General features: G+C 43.3%; 1 protein-coding gene and 1 long non-coding RNA gene across 2 annotated transcripts in view; one reads left to right on the top strand and one right to left on the bottom strand.

The window, feature by feature from the left end:
• Dgkk (diacylglycerol kinase kappa) overlaps nucleotides 1-12,921 on the bottom strand; it is a 75,966-nt gene extending 63,045 nt beyond the window's left edge. Inside the window, exons 1-3 of the mRNA XM_074062182.1 lie at nucleotides 12,759-12,921; nucleotides 5,559-5,743; nucleotides 1,614-1,724 (exon numbers count right to left, since the gene is read on the bottom strand). The gene's annotated coding sequence lies outside the window, so the exon portion shown is untranslated. The remainder of the gene's footprint in view (nucleotides 1-1,613; nucleotides 1,725-5,558; nucleotides 5,744-12,758) is intronic.
• The window catches only part of LOC141419714 (uncharacterized), a 73,233-nt gene extending 58,511 nt beyond the window's left edge, over nucleotides 1-14,722 (top strand). The window contains exons 3-4 of the long non-coding RNA XR_012444331.1: nucleotides 10,199-10,298; nucleotides 14,595-14,722. This is a non-coding gene — a long non-coding RNA (uncharacterized lncRNA). The remainder of the gene's footprint in view (nucleotides 1-10,198; nucleotides 10,299-14,594) is intronic.
• The last annotated feature ends 7,111 nt before the right edge of the window (nucleotides 14,723-21,833 follow it).

Here is a 21,833-nt window from a genome sequence, read left to right as displayed (position 1 = left end):
TAATGCTGGAGAAGATAATGGAATGTGGGCTAACTAGAGGTCTAGTAGTACAGATTGTTATTGGCTCCTATTTTATTGGCCATGTTGCTTGTCCTATTCACTTTGAGGCTAGTATCTTGTACATTGGACATAATAGATACTACTTAGCCAGCAGCAGGAAGTCAGTAGTACCAATATAGGTAGGGCTGGTTTCACCAGTATGCAATCTGTGCAGTTACACAGGACCCTGTGTTAAGAAGCCACCCCCCCCACCACGTGCTCTGCTATTGCCATATTCAAATTCTTAATAGTTTTATCTTTGAGCTTGTGTTTTGTAAATAAATCCCAATGAAACAGTAGGTCATGCATCTGAGCACAGGAGCTATGCACAATATGCATGTCCACCCCATGTCTTGTCACCTCATTTGCATTTGCAATGTCCATGAGCATAAAAGAACAGTGGACCCATCATGTGTGGGAATTCAGTGAAACTCAAAGCAAGTATGAGATGCGTTACATTTATGACTGACTACGTGGGGGAGCTACAGCTCTGAGAGGTCATGCTTTCTGTTGGAGCCATAACTTGCTGCAAAAATAAAGAAAAGGCAGTGGTGTTCTAGGAAACATGAACAACAGGGAGCTCTACTGTAGCCTTTACTCCTCATGTTCCTTCCCCGTGTCAGCCAGTCATTTGTGCTGAAAATGATGACATCAGAGGAAAGGGAGCTGGGCACCAGTGGCTCATGCCTGTAATCCTAGCTACTCAGGAGGCAGAGATCAGGAGGATCATGGTTCAAAGCCAGCCAGGGCAAACAGTTTATGAGAAACTATCTCAAAAACATCCAACACAAAAGAAGGGCTGGTGGAGTAGCTCAAGTGGTAGAACGCCTGCCTAGCATGCATGAGGCCCTGAGTTCAAACCCCAGTGCCACAAAAAAAGAAGAAATGGAAAGATAGGGCAAACCACAGTTCCTTTTCTGTTCAGTCAGAAAGTACTGATAGAATGTGCAAGTACCAAATAGTGAAACCAAAACAATTGAGCTAGTTTTGTGCGGTTTGGTGTACTAGTGAGGAACAAAATAGTTATGTACATATGAGCTACTAATTTACAAATTGTATAATTTGGGTTATTCTTCGCATGAGTTAAATGCTCTTATATTTGCATTTAAAACAGGCATGCTACAATGTACAAATGAATGGTAAAATTCAGGCTAATTATTAAAATCTTTGTTTCCTTTACTTATAGTGATGTTAAATAGCAAATAAAAACACAAGTCATTGCTTTATATTTTAGTATAAATGCAGAGCATTATATGTTAGTACCATTAATGGTATCCTGCCTACTTTGTGAATAAGGGACACTGCATTTTCATTTTGCACTTGGTCTAACAAATTATGTAGTTGGCTCTATGTACAGAGTCTAACTGGGAGCTCTTTGAAAAGGAAGAAAAACAGGAAGGGGAAATGAAAGACAAGTGCTCCCCCATTTGGCCCAAAGGGATAAATTAAAGGAAGAGTAGAGTGTTTCAACTTCCACCCTAATGGTTGCCAACATGTTTTTTACCTATTGGTCATCTCTGCACTCATACATTTTCTGGCACCCACCCACTAACTCAAGTGATAAGATTAGTTACCGAGGGATGGTGTGCAAAGTAGAGATTCTGTTCTTGAACCAGAAAATATCTAAGCTTCCATCTCTTGAAGGAGTTACAGTTCTTCAGTAGAGGTCCTTCCTTCAGTATTTTCTGAAAGACAGAAGCACAGCAGTTGATTAGTTAGATCAATTTGCAAGGCCATGTCATTTATTCTCTCAGATGGGAAGATTAGCTATTAGATTTTTATTTCTGTCACGTATATGTAGGCCAGGGAAGAACACAAGGACGTTAGTTCCATCAGAAAAGGCATTTACCCTCATAAATGATATAGGCTTTAAGTTTCTTAGGATAGTGACCCAAGAACTGTGGAGAACATCTCCATTTGTGGTAATGTAGACAGATGAATATAAAAGTAACATTAGTAGGAAAGTACAAGCAGCAGGAGAAAAGGCTGAGTTCAGTAAAGGCAGATTTTCCCAAAATATCCAGGTTGTAGTTCTAGATAGGACCTTCCTGTCAACATTTGTAGAGTATTCCTTTTTAGAATATTAAGTTAAATTATGTCCCTTCATTGCTCACAAGCCTCCAATAGCTTTCCAATACTTTTAGAACCAAATCTAAATTCCTCACAAGGCCTTGAGGGGACTTATGAGCTGGTAAGGAGTAAGCATATAAAAAGGGCACCACAAGATAACTACCTTCTGATTGCTTTCTTCACATATCTCCTAGCCTGACCACTGATTGGCCCTACCCAGGAATAGAGTCTACTTACCATTTTCACCATTGAAAACATTCTCAGTTATGTTGTAGAATACAACCTAACATGTAAGACTGCCATTTGAGAGCATTACTCATCCCCACCAAGCTGGGATCAAACCTAAACTTAATGAACAAAGAGCCACTTTAAATCACCAAATCAAGGCTCTACCATGTATTACCTCTGTCATCGGAATTAGAATTCACTATTGAATGGTCTATCTAGTGTTTTTCAAAGATTTTAATTGGTTGATAATATTTGAAAGGCAGAAGATTCCACATAAAAATGTAGATTTCAGCAGGGTGCTGGTGGCACATGCCTATCATTCCAAGCTACTCAGGAGGCTGAGATCAAGAGGATTGTAGTTCTAGGCCAGCCTGGGCAACAAAAAGTTTGTGAGACCCCATCTCAATAGAAAAAACCTGGGTGTGGTGGCTCATGCCTATCATCCCAGCATTGATGGGGAGTATAAATAGGAAGATTATGGTCCAGGCCACTCGGGCAAAACTGCAAAAAGGACTAAAGAGGTGGCTCAAGCAGGAGAGCACCTGCCTAGCTAGTGCAAAGCCCCGAGTTCAAACCCTAGCACTGCCAAAAAAGTGCAGATTTCTTGTTTATTTAAAAATTTCAGAACATCTGGCAACAGTGGGCTTATATTCGCATGTGGCAACAATCTGCTCGAACCATGTAGCAGCTGCCCCTTCAGATAAGGTGCCTGATTCTAGCAGGCATTTGAATTTGAGGTCCTGATCTAAACAATTATTTACCACTCCCATTCCCCCAAGCACACACATCTATACACTCTGTTCATTTCTCTAACCAAATAGATAGGTGGACAGAGCCTCTGTATGTCAACTGAAATATAAGTTCATGAGTAGTCACAATTTACCTAAGCCCCCTTGATAACTTATGAGTTTCATGGTTATTGTCCCACTCTTGAGATATGGAAGGATGACACCAAGGAGCCAGAACAGAGAACAATACGATCTTGCAGGAAAGGAGGAGGTGGCATGGATAGTGAGAAATTATATTTAAATTGTTGCAATCGAGGCACCAATGAGAAAACTCTTTTCTAAGCAGTATGAATGTATGTTTCTTTTCCTCTCTCTGGCCAGGTGACCTGCAGTATGACTCTTAAATGGTGGCATTTGATTTTCTCTGTCCTAACTTACCTCTGCCAGATCCTCATTCACACTAAGTCTTCATGACATCTAGGAAGTCATATTTACCCCCTTGCTGTTGAAGACTTAGATTAAAAATTTAACTGTTCCCAGTCTGTAAAACTAAAGCCACACCCATTATTTCTTCCCTTTTCCCAAGTTGTTCAGTCCTGTCAATTATTGTTTTATCCACAAATAATTTTTATTTACCTAAAGCATTCCATGATACAGACTTTCTGGGCCTTGGTTTTTTAATTTATATATATAATATATATAAATGAAATCATATTAATCATATATATATACTGGGGGCACATTGTGACATTTACAGAAGTGCTTATAATATATTATAGTTAAATTCACCCCTCCATCATTCTCCTTTATCCTCCCTCCCCCTTCTTAGAATAGTTTCAGTAGGTCCCATTTTTCCATTTTCATACATGAGTACTTAATATTTCTACCATATTTACCCTCCTTTCCTTATATCTCCTCCTGCCCACTGGTACCAACCACCAGACAGGACCTGTTTTACCTTCCTATCCTCTGTTTTTGAAAAAAGACATTTTTATTTGTTTAAGACAGGTATACATGTATGTATGTATTATATACCGAGTTGGTTCATCCCCTCCACTTTTCTTCTTTCTATCTTAGTCCCCTTCCTATGGTAATTTCAACAGGTTTAACAGTTCTATATTCAAATGCTTTCACTGTTCTTATTTTGTCATATATGATGTATTAGTAGTAATAGCTCACTGTATAATTTTTGGTTGGTTATTTCCTTCTCTCTGGTTTTGTTTTTATTAGCTTATATTCACTGAACAGAGTAAGGGGTTTCATTGTGATACTTTCATACATGGATATAATGTACTTTGATCATGTTCAGCACCCCCCATTACTCTTTTTTATTTCTCTCCCCATTTCCCTTCCCCTTCTACCTTGCAGTAGACCCCCTTGTACTTGAGCTTCTTTTTTTTCTTTTTTCCTCCTTAGCTTTCAAAAATCAAAGAAAACATGCCATATTTGTCTTTGTGAGACTGGCTAATTTCACTTAATATAATGATCTCCAGTTCCACCCATTTTCCAAAAACAGTATAATTTTCATTCTTCTTATAGCTGAATAATCACTGTATGTATGCATGTGTGTTTATCCATTTTATGTTATCCATTCATGTTAATGGGCACATAGGCTGGTCCTGTGACTTGGCTATTATGACTAGTGCTGCAATAAACATGGGTACCTTTATAGCCTTCTTTCCATTTTCAGCTTAATGCCTTATAACTCAGACTGGCAGATAGCTACACACCTGCATTCTCTTCTGAAAAGCAGTCACCTTTACAGAACATGTAGACAGTAAGATTTCTCTCTCTATAGCTATGAACATGATAGTCCAAGGTGACTCAGATGTTAGCTTCAGCATTTGCCAAGCTCTTTCATAACATGACTATGAACAAGAAGGGAAAAAATCTGCTTAAAGTTCCTATTTTATCTGCCTCTGGACCACACTCATCACACAGAAAAACATTCTGATTAACAAGGGCCCACTCCCAATAACACAGCCACCAACCTCAACTCAGGATCCTAGCCAAACTCCACAAACCGGGGGGCCATTAGAGATAATAGAACTATGTAGGTATATCACTGTAACTAAGTTAGTATAAATCAGAAGTAGATTCTAATAAGTTAAGATACATATATGTGATATATATATATGTGATATGTATATATATATATATCATATATACATATAATGTGTGTATTGTGAAACTGGGTGTGGTATGGTGGTATATGCCTGTAATCCCAATTACTCGAGGTAGAGGTAGGAGGATTGCAATCTGAGGCCAGCCCAGGCAAAAGTGTAAGACCCTATCCGAAAAATAAAGCAAAAGGACTGAGGACATGGCTCAGGTGGTAGAACACTTGTCTAGCAAGCACAAGCCCTAAATTCAATCCTCAGTAATTCCAAAAAAAATTAGGTATATATTATAAGCCCTAGAGCAACCATCAAGAAAATAACATTGAAACTTTGTTAAAACATCCTAGAACAAACATGAAATACTGCTACCCACCTACTAGAATGGCTCAAGTCCAAAATACTGTTAACTCCAAATGCTGGCAAGGATGCGGAGCAACAAGAACTCTTATTCATTGCCGGTAGGATTGCAAGATGGTACCGCCAGTTTAGAAGACAGTTGCTTGCAAAATCAAACATACAATGTAGCCGTTGAAATCCTTGGTATGTCCACACAAAAATCTGCACACAAATGTTTAGAGAAGCTTTATTCATAATCGACAATCCATGTTTTTCATGTGAAGTTTTGTAATTTTGCAATTACAACTAATTAAATTTTATCAACTAATTAAATTGTTCAAAAATGTCTGAGGGCCAAACAAAACATGTTTGCATGCCATGGGCAAATAATTTGTAACTTTTGAACACATCAGAGGAGGTTGCATTGTGTGAATTCAGTTTGTGTGTGAAGATCCCATACGTGTGAGATATACCACCAACTTAGGAGAAGATAAATATTGATGTGATTTATGTTAGGAAAACGCCGCACACCGCACACAAAGGAGGCTCACGAGAGGTATCTCAGGTCCAAAAGTTTAATAAGCAGGCTGGCTGGCTGAGAAAAAAATGACGCAGCAGCTTCTCTCGACGGGTCTGGCCTTAAGTAGTGTTTGGGAGAAAGCAAGGGCTAGCGACAGGCAAAGGGAGGTGGCAGGAGATAAGGGACAGTGGGGCTTTGTTCTGCAAGGGATGAGACCAGCTGCGGCTCAAGCTGCAGAATGGTGGCAAGGGGCAGTTCTTATCATTCCCCCAGTTTTTGTTTCTTAAAGAGAGAGGGAGAAGAAAAGGGTTGGGTATTGGGGCGCAGTTTGATCCGCTGGCTGCTTCTGGCTGGTGGGGGGTGGCGCATGTTCTCAGGTGGGGTCACATTTTTACAATAGTCTCTACTTTGGTCATATTGAAAGCAGACAAAGGGGTTGTAAGTAGGGAATATAGACTGCAGGTCAACAGAAATAGTGATTGTAGAGGAACATCCCTGTATAGGGCAATCAGCAATTCCTGCAATGCGAGAGACTGAGGCCTGGTTGTGTGTGTATGTGTAATCTAGATGGAGTTTGAGAGAGAGTTTGGTGAGTGTATTTTTTAATAGGCAATTGGCACACTCAACTTTACCTGAGGATTGGCGGTGGTAGGGGATGTGGAATTTCCAGTGGATGGCTTGTGTCAGTTTTTGGGAGATAAAGGAAACAAACTCAGGTCCATTGTCTGATTGCAGGGAGGCTGGGAGGCCAAACCATGGGATAATATCTGTGACCAGAATTGTTACTGTGGAGGCCCTTTTGTTGTAGGGAAGGCTTCCACCCATCCTGTGAAAATGTCTACCAGTACCGAGAGGTATTTAATTTTCTTTACTGGGGGCATATGGGTAAAGTCCACCTGGCAGTCCATGGCAGGGAGGCATCCCCTGGCTTGGTGGGTATGAAAGGAAGGGGGTCTAACATTGGAGCTAGGGTTTATGCGCTGGCAGATTGAGCAGGATTGGGTAATCTGTTTGAAGTATTGTATGTTTCCTGGAGATAGGGAAAGGGATTGGCAGAGAAAGGTGTAAAGAGCATGAAGGTTAGGATGAAAAATCATACGTAAATAGGAGAGAAGAGTTTTAACTTCAGAAGAGGGGAGAGAGAGTTTAGTGGGAGGGAGGAGGAAGCTGGAGTAAGGGGGTACATGGCCAATTGGGGTGCAGTTTGGAGGGCTGTTTGACCTCTGTATTCGCTCGGTTATTTTTTTTTTTGGTAATTATGGAAGAATCAGTTTGGTGGGCTTTGTAATGATAATGTCTACCTGGGAATGAAGCCTCTAAGACCTGGGCTATTAAGGCAGCATCGATAATGGGAGTTCCTCTTGTAGTTAGGAATCCCCTTTCCTTCCAGATTGCAGAGTAGGACAATAAAGTGTGAAATGTATATTTAGAGTCAGTGTAAATGTTAACAGTTTTGTCTTTTGCCAGGGTTAGAACTCTGGCCAGGGCAGTCAATTCTGCCTTTTGGGAAGTCGTACCCAAAGGGAGAGGGCGTGTCTCGATGATGGCGGAAGTAGACACGATGGCGTATCCAGCTCTTTGCTGTCCATTGTGAATGAAGGAGCTGCCATCAATGAACCAAGTGTAGTCAGCCTGAGAAAGGGTGCCCTCCTGAATGTATTCTGGGCAGGGGAAGAGCTCCTCAAGGATCTCGGAGCAGGAGTGAATGAGGGGTGTTGAAGAGAGAGGAAGAATAGTGGCTGGGTTAAGTGGGGGACATGAGACAAAAGTTAGAGTGGGATCCTCGACCAAGGCCACCTGGAGGGATAAGATATGGGAGGGGGGCATAGAGTAAAGACCCTTATATGTGAGGAGATCCAAGAGGCTATGGGGGGAGCAAACAGTGAGGGGGGACCCAAAGGTAAGCTTTTTACTTTCTTGAATTAGGAGAGAGGCAGCCACCAGGGCCCTAAGGCGTGGGGCCGGCCCCCTGGTTGTGGGGTCTAATTGTTTAGAGAGGTATGCTACTGGAGCAAAGGAAGGCTCTATGTTATGTCCTAAAACTCCTAGGGAAAACCCTTGCCTCTCAGAGACATAAAGGAAAAAAGGACGAGTGAGGTCTGGCAGGCGAAGTGCTGGGGCTTGTAATAGGGCTTGTAAGAGGGTTTTATTTATTTATTTATTTTTTGTAGTTTCAGAGAAAAGTTAATGAAGGAATGATTTGATGTTAACTCCCATAAATGAAACTGTTTAAACCCACATAACCAACCTTAGGTGTTTTTCCTTAGCAGGTTTTAAGCTGTAAGAGGGTTTTAAAATGACCTGACACAGGCCGAGAGGGGTCTAGGGGCTCTTGAATGGGACCCTTGGATGCCTCATATAGAGGCTTGGCCATTAGACTGAAGTTAGGTACCCAGGCTCTGAGATAGCCAGCCTGGCCGAGGAAGGAGAGAATTTCAGCCTTGGTGGTGGGGGCAGGGAGAGAGGCTAATAAGGCCTTATGGTCTATGGTGATAGCCTTATGAGTAGGGGAGATAGATAGGCCCAGGTAAGTTACCTGGGTGAGAGACAGTTGAGCCTTGTTAGGGGACACCAGGTATTCCTTTATTCCCAGAAAATTAAGTAAGAGGGCAGTGTGTTGTTGGCTATCCTTGAGTGAGGGGCTGCAGAGCAGGAGATAATCTATATATTGGAGGAGTTTACTTGGGGAGAGATGGAGGGTAAGGAGATCCCTAGCCAGAGCTTGGCCAAAGAAGTGGGGACTGTCCCGGAACCCCTGAGGCAGAATAGTCCAGGTCAATTGTTGGGAAGTATGAGAATCTGGATCAGTCCAGGTGAAGGCAAAGAGGTTTTGGGACTGTAGGTAGACTGGGATAGTGAAGAAAGCATCCTTTAGGTCCAGGAGTGTGAAATGGGTGGTGGTACCGGGGATGAGAGACAGGAGAGTGTAGGGGTTGTGTACCACTGGGTGTATAGGAGTCACTGCCATGTTGATTAAGCGGAGGTCCTGCACCAGCCGGTAAGACCCATTGGGCTTTTTTACAGGCAGAATAGGAGTGTTATAGGGGGAGTGGGTTGGGTGAAGCAGGCCCTTAGCAAGAGGTTATGAGATGATAGGCTTTAATCCCTGTAAATGGATTAGAGAAATGTGATATTGAGGTTGGTTTGGGAAAGTAGAAGGATCTTTGAGAGTAATGACAGCTGGCTCATGATGTGAGGCAATGGAGGGGTTTTTGAGATCCCATACAATGGAGTCCACCAATTTTGCCGGTAAGGGCAAGGAGTTGGGAGAAGCTTGTGGAAGCAAGGCACCTATGATGGCGAGGAGGGACCGTGAGGATAGAGACAAGGGGTTGATGGGTCACGGCTTTTATGGGGATGGATATAAGGTGAGGGTGGCCTGAAACTTTGCTAAAATGTCTCTACCTAAGAGTGGAGTGGGACAATTAGGTAGCACTAGGAAGGAATGGGTAAAGAGGGTATCTCCCAGTATGTAAGTTAAGGGAAAGGTCATTAAGGGCTGAGTAGGAGTTCCCTCCACCCCTACTATGGCAGTTGAAGAAGGCTTGATAGGTCCCCAGAACTCCAGCAAGGCAGAAAAAGTGGCACCAGTATCTAGGAGGAGATGATAGGCCTACTGTCAATGATGGCTATTAACCTGGGCTCCTGTGAAGTTATGGTCATCGGGCCTGGGAGTCCTGGGCTCCTTCAGTCTTCTGCCATGGTTGCTAGTCCTAGAAAATCAGTTAGGGAGGAGGAACGTTGAGGGGGTCTAGACCCCCGCCTTGAGAGGTGGAGGGGCAGTCCCTCTCCCAGTGGCCCTCCTGTTTGTACTTAGGACATGGTCCTGGTGGGCGGCGTATCTGAGGACAGGCCCAGGCCCAGTGTTGCTCAAGGCCACACTGAAAACATGGGCCGGGAGGTGTTCGGGATTTTGGAAGCTGAGGGGGTTTGTCGAAGGGCTTGGGCCAACATCTGGAATTTGGTCTTATCTCTCCTCTCCTTATCAGCCCTTTGCTGTTCCTCACGGTAATTATAAACCTTAAAAGCCACATTTAGAATTTCAGCCTGTGGAGTCTGAGGACCATTTTCTAGTCGTTTTAACTTTTTTCTTATATCTGGGGCTGACTGGGAGATAAAATGGGTCATAAGAATAATTGTTCTGTCTTGTGTTTCAGGATCAACTTTGGTATGGCGTCATAGCACCTCTGTGAGTCAGGACAAGAAACTGGCTGGATTTGTACAACCAACTGCAATGTCATCTGCAATTTCCAAATGGTAAATCTGAAGACTTGGCCATTTTTCCCTTGTTCAAAGACTCGCAATTACAAAATGCTGGTAGACTCTGTTTTCTCTCCCCATGACAAGAAAACTGGGAATGCTTGGGTTAATTAGTATGTACAGAGGGAACACATATCCCACCCAACCCCCACCAAACTTTGTCCTGAAAGACAAGAATATAGATAGCTAAGCATTCCAAAGAATTCTGTGAACAGCTCTGAATACTCATTACTTGAACTTAGGTAACAAGTGGCAACTAATAATCTTCACCTTTCTAGAGACCTAATGCCCTGTGGCGAGCAACTGGGAAGTTCTTTTTTTTAAAGTTACTGTTCAAGATTGACTGAAAAACTAATTAGAATTCACATTAGAATTCACTTTATAATTAATAAAATGCTTTTGCTTTCATTATGGAGTCCTTTCAACAGCCCTTTGAAGTAAGTTGTGAAAGGCATCTTGTAACTTAATTCTGACCTGTGAAAGAAATCCTGAACTTAGTTTAAGTGACTTGCCCATATCTTTTTTATTTTTAAGATATTGTCAAAGAAAATTTGACATTTTTCCTCTCAGATAAGATAGTCCATGTTGGTTTTGTACTTTTGAGATTTTGTAGCTAAAATATTTATCAGAAGAATGAATTTTAAGGTTATTACTAAAGGCAATGAGGAATGGGGCTCTGCATGGGGAAATTTGCTTGGTGACCACCTTTTTAGCCACTTAGCTATTATTTCACAAAATGGAACATTCCTATAATCCTGTTCATCTAAGCTACCACATTTCTGCGGCAAGTATCTGTGATGCAGCAGATAGGGAGAAGTTAGGAAGCCTTGCAGGATCCTGTACATACTGAATTGCTGTGCCACCCACCATCTGGTGCTTCTTAAACCACCACACACTTCAGGCAGGCCTTCTAGTCTTTTCTGCCGGTTCTAGCTGACATCAAAACTCATATAACACTGTGGTCTCTATTATTAAACTCTCAAGGCTGGCTGTTTTGCAGTGAGAGTGAGTATGGAACTAATGAGTCCATTGTCCCAAGTTCAGTCACCACAGAGATCAGTAGGCTTTATTTAGATCCCAAGAATGCAGGACTTCAAGGTAATTCAGCATTCACACAAAATGTCTGCCCAAACTGTGACAGACTTGCAGAAAAGGCTAGAGCTTCAGAAAACTCTGGTTCAGTTTCCTTTTGGGTTTTCTTTAACAAGCCAGTCTCCAGATCCATTATTCCTAGAAACTCCCACACCTGGGCACAGGTAGTCTCTCTCTGATGCTCTAACTCAGCATGTATAAATGAATTGTCAGGCGAGGGTAAGCATTTTTCTTACTCCATATTTATAAAGTATTTTCTATAAAATATCTCAACTGGTTCTGTAAAGCAGCCCGTTTTCCTATACATAATTAACACCTGCCTGCTGCTTAATTGAGAAAGGCCAAGTACAGCTGTTGCTGTGACCTTTTCCTAAGCTCCTCCTAGGGGCCCAAAGCTTCTACTATCTGCTCTTCTGTGTCTCTTTTTCTGTGGCCTGTTGGGATTTTGATGCATGAGGCTTTGGGGAATTCTTTACCTTTTCCTGGCAAAAGGAGCCCCTATTTCTTTTTCTTTTTTTCACTCTGATGAATTTTTATCTAAAACACTGTTGATTTCAATGCTATTTTAAAATACAACTTTGGTTAGATTACAATATGTGAATTTTCAGTTTGGTTTCTGAATACAATATTAAAGTAATATTGTTAATTATTTTAATATGGAAAAAATAACAAATATCAAGGTTGTACATATATTGCGGATGTCCAGTAATTAGGAAATATCTTTTTAAAAAATTTTTTTCTCGTTTATTCAAATACCTTCATTGTTTGGGCCATTCCCCCCCACCCCGCTATCAGGCAGAATCTGTTCTGCCCTTATCTCTAATTTTGTTGAAGAGAGAGTATAAACAATAATAAGAAAAAGCATTTTTGCTAGTTGAGATAAGGATAGCTGTACAGAGATTCCTAGCATTGCTTCCATGTACAAATGTATTACATTGTAAGTTGATTCATCTCTAACTGACCTTTTCTCTAGTTCCTGATCCCCTTCTCATATTGACCTCTGTCACTTTAAAGGTTCTGTATTAGTTCCTCTGCAGTGAGGACCTCAAATACTATCATGTTTTTTGGGTTTCTTACCTATCCCCATACCTCCTGTGTGTGCTCTCCCCTTAGCATGTGACCCAAGTCCAATCACATTGCTGTATTTGCCCTAGATCTAAAGTCCACATACGAGGGAGAACATACGATTTTGGGTCTTCTGAGCCTGGCTAACCTTGCTCAGAATGATGTTCTCCAGTTCCATCCATTTACTTGCGAATGATAAGATTTCATTCCTCTTCATAAGGAGCCCCTATTTCATAGTCAACTTGAATTCCACCCCCACCCATCAAAAAGTAGGCAAGCCTTGTGGCATGTACTACTAACCTGTTAGTAGCTGGCTGCTCTTCTGAGCAATTACTAGTTTGTAATTGCTCACGCTGTTCTGTGAGGGAGGCTGGATCAAGCTGGGGGATGATCACTCCCAAATGAGAACCAAACTCTCACTATGGGCACAGTTACAGAGGCCAGCTTTTCACCTATAGCTCCTTCGGTCCCCAAACCCAGAATATCTATTCTATTTGCTTTGGGGGTGGGGGTGATAGGAAGAAAGTCATTTCTCAACACAGGCCTGCCAAAGTTGATTCAGAGCAACAGTGTTTGATTTAGTTAAAATGCAACTCCGGGTGCTTTAGGCTTTAAGAAAGGCCAGACCTGCTGCTTCACTGAAGGCTTTACATTCCCCAGGGTCAAGGTGACCTGGCAAGAGTCAGACAGACTGGCTCCAGAACTTAGTAGCTGTGCGACCTTGGGCAAATCATTTAACCTCTCTGGGCCTCAATTTCATTGTCTCTTTGTGTCTGCCACTCTGTGAGTCCCTTGTGGATTGTGGCAGCAGGGGCTAGTGCCATAATTCCATTCATACCACTATTGGAATCATCGCTCCCTGGCTGGCTAAGGGCTGCAGCAGATGAGAAATTGGGTAACATACTGTCTGTTTTCCCCAGGAGTTTCACTGTTAAAACTAGGAGAGTCACAGGCAAACCAAGACATGTTGGTCACCATAGCACCGAGAAGCCAGATCTTTCTACTGCCCAGAACTGCAAATCATCTTCCACTACTTTCCGTGCTAAGGAAGAATGATAGAGGGTCATCCATGTCTCTGATCTCTATCAGTGAAATAAAAGAAAGCTGAGATGATGCTATTTTATTTTCCTAAATAGGCAAAAGATTAACAAGTGCCTTGCATATCAAAAGATATTTTATACAAAAACAAACATGATACAAATATATTCTTATTCTTCACATAAATCAGTGTTCTATGTACAATACTTTTTTATTTTTTGGCGGCACTGGGGTTTGAACTCATGGCTTCACGCTTGCTAGGCAGGCATTCTTACTGCTTGAGCCATTTCGCTAGCCCTATGTACAACATCTCTTGCTTTCTACACTTAATATATCACTTTGTCCTTACAATATTGGTACATATTTAGAAGCCTTAGTTCTTTTTAGAAGTGTATAACATTCCACTGTCTGGATATAATGTGATTTGTGTAAATGGTTTCTGATGGACACTACTCTCAGATCTTACTCTATTACCAAACAATACTGCAATGACTTTCTGTATATATGTGTCATTTTTCTCTGGTGTGAGTACATTGTTATTAAAACTAGTCCACTGGGATAATAAAAATCCAAACACTTAGAAGTTTTGAGGGAGCCAAAAGCTTAGAAGCAAGAAATCCAGTGAAAGGAACAGGGTTAAGTGAAGGTTTAGCCTATAAGCCTGTGACTTCTCAAATCTCTCTACTCCATCCCCCTTTCCTTTTTTTATTACTGGAGTTTCCAGGAAGGGTAAAGGCCACTAATTTCTTGGGGTGGTGGGGAGGTGAGCAATCTGGGCCCTGACTGGCAAAGTGCAGAAAGTGGTAACTTGGCTGTTGGTAATTGGACTGGGTTTAGCAGCAGCCAAGAAGGGGAGAAAGTTCAATTTAGTCCTCCAAGATTACACACAAATTTTGAGCACTGCTTTTGCTGCATACTGACTGTGCAGTCTTGAAGAAGCCATGAAATTGGGTACTACTATGAATAAGTTGGCAGCATGGGGATATAAGCTCTGGTCTGTGTGCAAAGTCTGTGCTCTTGCCACAAAACTGCTTTTTAACTTTCTGAGCAAACCTTGATCTAAACAATGAGTAATTTTATTCCTCCTCACCCTGTTAGGGATGAAGAAAATAAGGTTCCAGGAGGAGCTGCATGTACCCAGGTTAAGAAGCAAGTTAGTGACAGAACCTGGACTGGGCTTTAGGCCACCCTATTTCAATGGTATTGGGACTTCTCATCAACCTCCCTAAGGTGAGTGAAGGTTTCCTGTAACCACAGCCATTGAGTTTGCTCTTCATTAGCAGCACCTCCTGGAACAGGCTCAGAATTCTGACATGCCAAGGGAATAGCACGCAAAGAGATGCAAGGAGACCAGCAGCAAGATGGCTTGACTCTAAGAGTGGCATCAGAGGAAGGGATGAGTCAGAGCATTGAAAGTTTGTGGAGAAAGGTAGCTGGTGGGAAGGCTTCCAGCAGAAGGTTGGTTTTACTCTACAAATGCTGGGAAGACTAAAGGTTTCTATTAGGGGAAGGAGGATTGTTTTTGAGCCTTGGGAAAGCCAAAAGACTAGAATCAGGAAATATAGTGAGAGAATAGTGTAGGTGTGGGTTTAGTGAGAGTCCCCTATTGCTACCTCAGCAGTTGCTTGTTGACTAGAAAAGGAAGTTCTGTAGTCATACATAGTCCCTAAAAAAAAGATACTTGGACCCTAATCCTCAACTAACCAGATCACAGAGGCCAGGAAACCTGCCTTTCCTTACCTTTCCAGTTGATCATTTGCTACCAGATATGATGATTCTAACACTGTATGGAATGTTTCTTCTCTTGGTGGCACTCTGCCCACTGCTTCTAACCCTAGGTTACAACCACCAAGCCACATATCCTCTTTATCTTAAGTATGTACTGTAAGAACTGTTCTGACTCTAGTGATGATACTCATTAGAAGCAGTAGGAGCAGCAATTTCTTCTTTAAGTTTCTTTTCAATCATTCCCCTCAAGAAGATAGTTACTTCTGATTGACAAGTGCCTGCCATTTTCCTTTGCTTTTCATGCATTACTTTATTTAATGCCCACAGAAACTATCTTACAAGGGCAGTGGAGTAGTTGAGGCTTAGAATGGTTAAATGATAGTTTTAAGTCATAGCAAGTAGCAGAACTTGGGTTTGAACCCTAATCTGTTTAACTCTACTGCCCATCAATGTCAAAACATCTACATCATGGTCATCATGATGCCACTTGAGTGTCAGATCCACTTTGGAGGTCACTTCAGTAGACTTATTTTTCTCCTGGGAGCTGTTATTTTACCTAGCAGGAAAAGCCATGGATCAGTAATGCCTGCAAATTTCCAACTAGTTTAGTTGAATTTTTTGAAGGAGGCCAGGTACTGAAAATGGGTTCACAAACACATAGGAAAAAAATCACAAAGAGGTAACTGAAATGTCATAATCCCAAATTGTACATATATCAATGCTTTGTAACAATATCCTAGACCTAGGAACTCCTAAATCTGGAGACTTCAACCTTTAGAAATATTTAAAAATGCTTTCAACCTCATTCCAAAAAAGAATCCTACAAACATGTAGCTCATTTGGCTAAAACTCAAACAGTGAAACAGTGAACGTTCAATTTTTGTGCTATCTGTGCTCTGCTTTTTCTGATCATACCTTTAAATATTTCTCAGAATGTAGGTGTGTTGAGTCCAGATTACCTAACCACATGATTGCCATATTGTCAAACTGGTACAGTGTAGCCAACCATCTGAAGACCTCCTGCACAGAACCTAAGAACACTTTCACTAACAAGTTCTCTGGGGGGATGAAGTGGTTTGATAATAAAGAGAGGATGCAAGGGTTTGGGGTTTTTTTCTTAGCTTCATGAAGTGGCATCAATGAGAATCAAGAATAAGATAAAGAGAAACTGATGCCCAAACAGTTTATTCTGCTGCTTCTTGCAGCAGTGCTGGTCTAGGGAAGATAAAATCTATTAACTCACTAATGGTTGTGTGAGTGGTTGTAACGCAAAGGGTGTGTGTGTGTGTGTGTGTGTGTGTGTGTGTGTGTGTGTGTGTGTGTGAGAGAGAAAGACAGAGAGAGAAAGAGAGAGAGAGAGGAGAGAGAGAGAGAGAAAAGCAGGAGAGAGTGCATGTGTATGAGACAGAATGCTTTTTTGTGATATGCCTCACCAATGGTAGGTGAGAAAAGGAGCAAGTTGTCAGATAAGGCCAAGTCAGGGGTGGGATTGGCTTGGGGGTATAGTGGGTGAAACAGATAGATTGTTAGGAGATTATACTCAACCCTTAAAGCTGTGGATAGCCTTGATGCCTTGAAGAGGATGGTCCTTAGCTGAACAAAATTGCCTTATATGCAGTCAAGAGGTGTGACAGTTTGACAGCTCACCAGATCTGAAGGGGAAAGGTGGGGAGAAGAGCAATGATTGCAAGAGACACTAATATGCCAAAGAACAAACTATCAATGGGCCTCAATGTAGCAGGGAGGAGGACCAGAAGAGAAACAGAAAGGCCTCTGTTCTGATAAAGTAGCAGGAGGAAGGGATGGCATAGCAGGGAAATAAAACCTAAAGAATCCAAACATGAAGAAGGTCACATAGCACTAGGGTTTGAGGGGCACTTAGCACTAGGGTAAAATAGCCTATAGAATTGCATTTAACCATATATGGGTTAAACCTTTTTTTTTATTTCCTCTGTAACCTGCTTGCAAGGGTATATAAGGTGAGACCCCTTTTTTCTCAGGGCTCAGCCTTTGGACATGAGTTTGCTGAGTCCGTGCCAGCACGATAAACTGTTGCTTCCTCATTCAGAATCCCATGTCTCTTTTTGAGTTTCTTGGGGGCTCATCCAGGATTGTGGAGACTGTGATTTTTCATCTCCCTTGTTGACGTGGTGTGTCCCCCAGACCACTGGGAGAAGATCTCAACAGGCACCAATGGACAGCTTGATCCAGAGGAGGAATTTGTCCTCCTGGCGAGTCTGGGTGAGGGCCTCAGATGCACAACAGAACCCGGTGAGGTGCAGAAACCAGTGAGGGGAGCGCCTCCCATCAGACTGGTAAGAACCCAGGTTCAAATTCAGGCCTGTCTCAGGAGGCAGAAGGGGAGACTGCTCACCTCTCAGAGACCACTAGTAACCACCTTTTGGAGTGAAACCATGTCTCTCAGGTTCAGGAAGCAGAGCAGAAGTACTGTGCTATGTGAGAGCATGTGAAAGTACAAGCCTGAGATGCAGCCCAGCTGTGAAGCAAGTGAGGAGTTCCGATCTGTGGGTCCATGGCGAACTCACATGGTCAAGGGTGAGCCCTAATGGGGCCTCCAGTCTGGGGTTTACATGACTATCTCTTTAGGCCAAACACCTAAATCTGCATGAGGGGAGTGGCCAGAGATGGACAAAGTGAGTGAAAACCGAAAACCCCTTACCTCTTCTCCAAAGCCCCTCCCCCTCTGTGTCTGTCTTGCCGTCTGGTAATGGAAGGAGATGGGTGGAAGTCAGAGTAAAAACACTCCCTTGGAGTATATGGTTAAAAACTTTAAAAAGGGATTTAATGGAGAACTATGGAGTTAAGTTAACTCCTAACAAGCTTAAGGTCCTTTGTGAAGTAGATTGGCCTGTTCTTGGTATAGGGTGGCCCCCAGAAGGGTCATTAGATAAAACCGTGGTTAATGAAGTTTATAGGGTAATTGTAGGAAGGCCTGGGCACCTAGAACAATTTCCCTATATTGACTGCTGGCAGGATGCTGTCCTCAGCCAGCCACATGGCTAAGGCCCTGTCTGGAAGATGCCTATAGAATTATGGTAGCTAGGGTGGCTGCAACTTCCAAGTGTAGAGAGAAAGCAAAGGAGCCTATACTGCCTGAGCAACTCGAGGAAATGCCACTACCCTATGTGCCACTTTATCCACCTCTGCCACCAGTACCCAGTTCCACACCCCCGCCTCCAACATTGGATGGGGAAACTTGAGGGACAATCCACACCTGTAAAATCTGGTTTGGAACCCTGGAGGGCCTGGACTCTTCTGACCCCCCTGAGCCCAATGGACTCCATATCCACTCCGAGTCTGCCAGTGCTCACCCCACATCCCCCACTTGATCGAGAGCATCTAACTAGTCTTTGTGAGGACCCCTCCTCTCCTCAGATTCCTGCTACCCTGCAGATGCCCCTGAGGGAAGCCCAGAGCCCCATGTATTATGATCAGGAAGGCCATATACAAGGAGAAGGACAGGTATTTGTCTATCAGTTCTTTACCACCACAGACCTCCTCAGCTGGAAACATACCCACTCCACAGAAAAGCATCAGTCTGTGATTTGATGCAGTCTATCATCCAGACTCACAAACCCACCTGGACAGACTGTTGACAGCTTCTTCTGACTCTATTTAATACTGAAGAGTGATGCTGTATAATGTTGGCAGCTCTCAAGTGGTTAGAAGATCATGTCCCTGAAGGCACCCTAAATGCCCAAGTATATACTCAGGCCAATTTCCCTGAGGAAGACCCCCATTGGGACAACCAATAATAGCTGAGGTTACCAGCAACTTGAACGGTATCGGGAGGCATTAAGGAAGGAGGGGGAAAGGCCATGAACATGAGAAAAACATCAGAAGTCCTCCAAGGGCCAGATGAGAATCCCAGCCAGTTCTATGAGTGTTTGTGTGAGGCCTTCCATTTATACACTCCCTTTGTCCTGGAAGCCACTGAAAACCAGTGGATGATTAACACTGCTTTTGTTGGTCAGGCCCAGGGAGACATAAGGCAAAAGTTGCAGAAACTGGAGGATTCACTGGAATGAACGCTAGCCAGCTTCTGGAGGTGGCCACAAAGGTTTTTGTCAATTGAGATCAGGAGGCTAGGTGGGAGGCTGACAGGAAGATGAAAAGAAAAGTGGGCCTCCTTGCAGCAGCCCTTGCTGGACAGTCAGATGGGCCCTGGAGAGCTAATCCAGGTAGAGGTAGAGGCAGAGGCAATCCCCAAGGATGACAACAGATGCCCCCAGGCCACCCCTGTCATAGGGAGGAACTAGGGTGAAACCAATGTGCCTACTGTCGTCAGGAAGGGCCCTGGAAGAATGAATGTCCCCAATGGGTCAGGGACTCCCAAAAGGCCCCCCAGACCAGAGGCAGAAGCCAGGTTGTTGAAGGAAAATATCAGCCCACCTGCAGGGGAGCCAGCCAATTTTTGCCTTCCAATGGGAAAATCCCAACACTGGGGAAAAGGGGCATCTAACCTGGACTCAGTTGCCATAAGGTTTAAAAAATTCACCCACTATTTTTGGAACTGCCTTGGCATTTGACCTAAAAGCCTTTTCAGCCAACCAGTATGGCTGCATGCTCCTCCAGTACATAGATGACCTCCAGGCTGGCTGGACCAACTCAGGAGGACTGTACGGAAGGGGCATGCCTTCTCCTGTCTCTTTTATGGGAAGCAGGATGCAAAGTCTCTAGGAAAAAGGCCCAGATTTGCAAAAACAATGCTCGGCTTTCACCTGTCCCAGGGACAATGCAGGCTCAGCCCTGAGAGGAAACAGGCTGTATGTTCCATCCCTGCCTCTAAGACCCACCGGCAAATTAGAGAGTTTTGGGGAGCTTCAGGTTTCTGTTGAATCTGGATCCTTAACTACTCCCTCTTGGCCAAACCCCTCTATGAAGCCACAGAGTGGGGAGAATGGGAGCCTTTGGTATGGGAGAGGGATCAAGAGAAAGCCTTTAAAGAAATCAAGAAGGCACTCATCAATGTCCCTGCTCTGGGCCTGCTGGATGTGATGAAGCCCTTTTTCCTGTATGTCCATGAGTGAAAGGGAACAGCTGTTGGGGTCCTGACTCAGTTACTGGGCTCCCGACTCATCTACTAGGCTCCTGGCACGTCTGGTGGCTTACTTGTCAAAACAACTTGATGCTGAGGCTGGCCACCCTGCCTCTGTGCCCTGGCAGCTACTACTGCCTTTGTGACAGAGCAGACAAACTTACCCTAGAGCAAGAACTCACTGTCCAGGTTCCCCACTCCATCTTGACACTCATGGACTATAAGGGAAATTATTGGCTGAGCAACTCTTGGATGGTCAAATACCAGAGTATGCTATGTGAAAACCCGTGCATCCGGCTAAACCCAGCCACCCTCTTGCTGATTGACTCTGGCCCCCTGTAGCATGACTGTTTAGAGGTCATGAATGAGTTCTTCTTGAGCCAACCAGATCTAACCAATCAGCCACTTGGCAATATGGACACTGAATATTTCACAGATGGCAGCAGCTTTGTCTTGGATGGCACATGCTTTGCCAGTTATGCAGTGGTGACTTTGGACTCAGTTATTGAGGCTCGTTTGCTGCCATTAGGGACTTCTGTGCAAAAGGCTGAACTTGTCACTCTCACGCGGGCACTCAGCTTGCTGCAGGAGTGTGAGTAAACATTTATATTGACTCTAAATATGCCTTCACAACCATTCATGTCCATAGGGCATTATATAAAGAAAGGGCACTCATTAACTCGGGAGGAAAAAGTATCAAGTATGGGTAGGAAATCCTCAAACTGGTAGATGCTGTGTGGGCCTCTAAATAGGTGGCAGTTATACACTGCCGAGGGCACCAGAGGGAGATAAAACAATTGCTCAGGGAAACTGGAAAGCTGACAAAGAGGCCAAACAAGTGCCATCACAAAGGGGATCAGCCCCAACTGCTCTGACAGCTGCCTTGTTCCCATGCCCCTTAGCTGAATGGGACCCATGGTACACACCACAAGAACAGGCTTGGTTTAAAACTTAGGAAGGAAATTTTCTATCAAATGGATGGTGGAAGTTTACTGATGGTTGCATTGCCATCCGTGAGTCACTGGCCCGTACATTGGTCAAGCATTTCCGTGAAGGAACACATTCAGGGTGAGCAGCCCTTGAGACCACCCTGGCCCAACATTTTTATGTCCCCAAGCTCTCCAGCGTAAGTAAGGCAGTATGTGAGAGATGTACCCTATGAGCTAAAAATAACTCCAGACAAGGGCTGAGAGCGCCCCCTCGGCACAGAGTGTTGGTGGAACTCTTCTTGAAAACTTTATTATTTTTTTTTTTTCAGGTGGAATTTAATTTATTTATTTATTTTTTTTTCTTTTATTATTCATATGTGCATACAAGGCTTGGTTTATTTCTCCCCCCTGCCCCCACCCCCTCCCTTACCACCCACTCCACCCCCTCCCGCTCCCCCCCTCAATACCCAGCAGAAACTATTTTGCCCTTATCTCTAATTTTGTTGTAGAGAGAGTATAAGCAATAATAGGAAGGAACAAGGGGTTTTGCTGGTTGAGATAAGGATAGCTATACAGGGCATTGACTCACATTGATTTCCTGTGCGTGGGTGTTACCTTCTA

The sequence above is a fragment of the Castor canadensis genome, chromosome X, assembly GCF_047511655.1.
Source record: "Castor canadensis chromosome X, mCasCan1.hap1v2, whole genome shotgun sequence".
Taxonomy (NCBI): domain Eukaryota; kingdom Metazoa; phylum Chordata; class Mammalia; order Rodentia; family Castoridae; genus Castor; species Castor canadensis.
The sequence above is the reverse complement of the archived record's forward strand: the minus strand, read 5'-3'. Positions and strand labels throughout refer to the sequence as shown.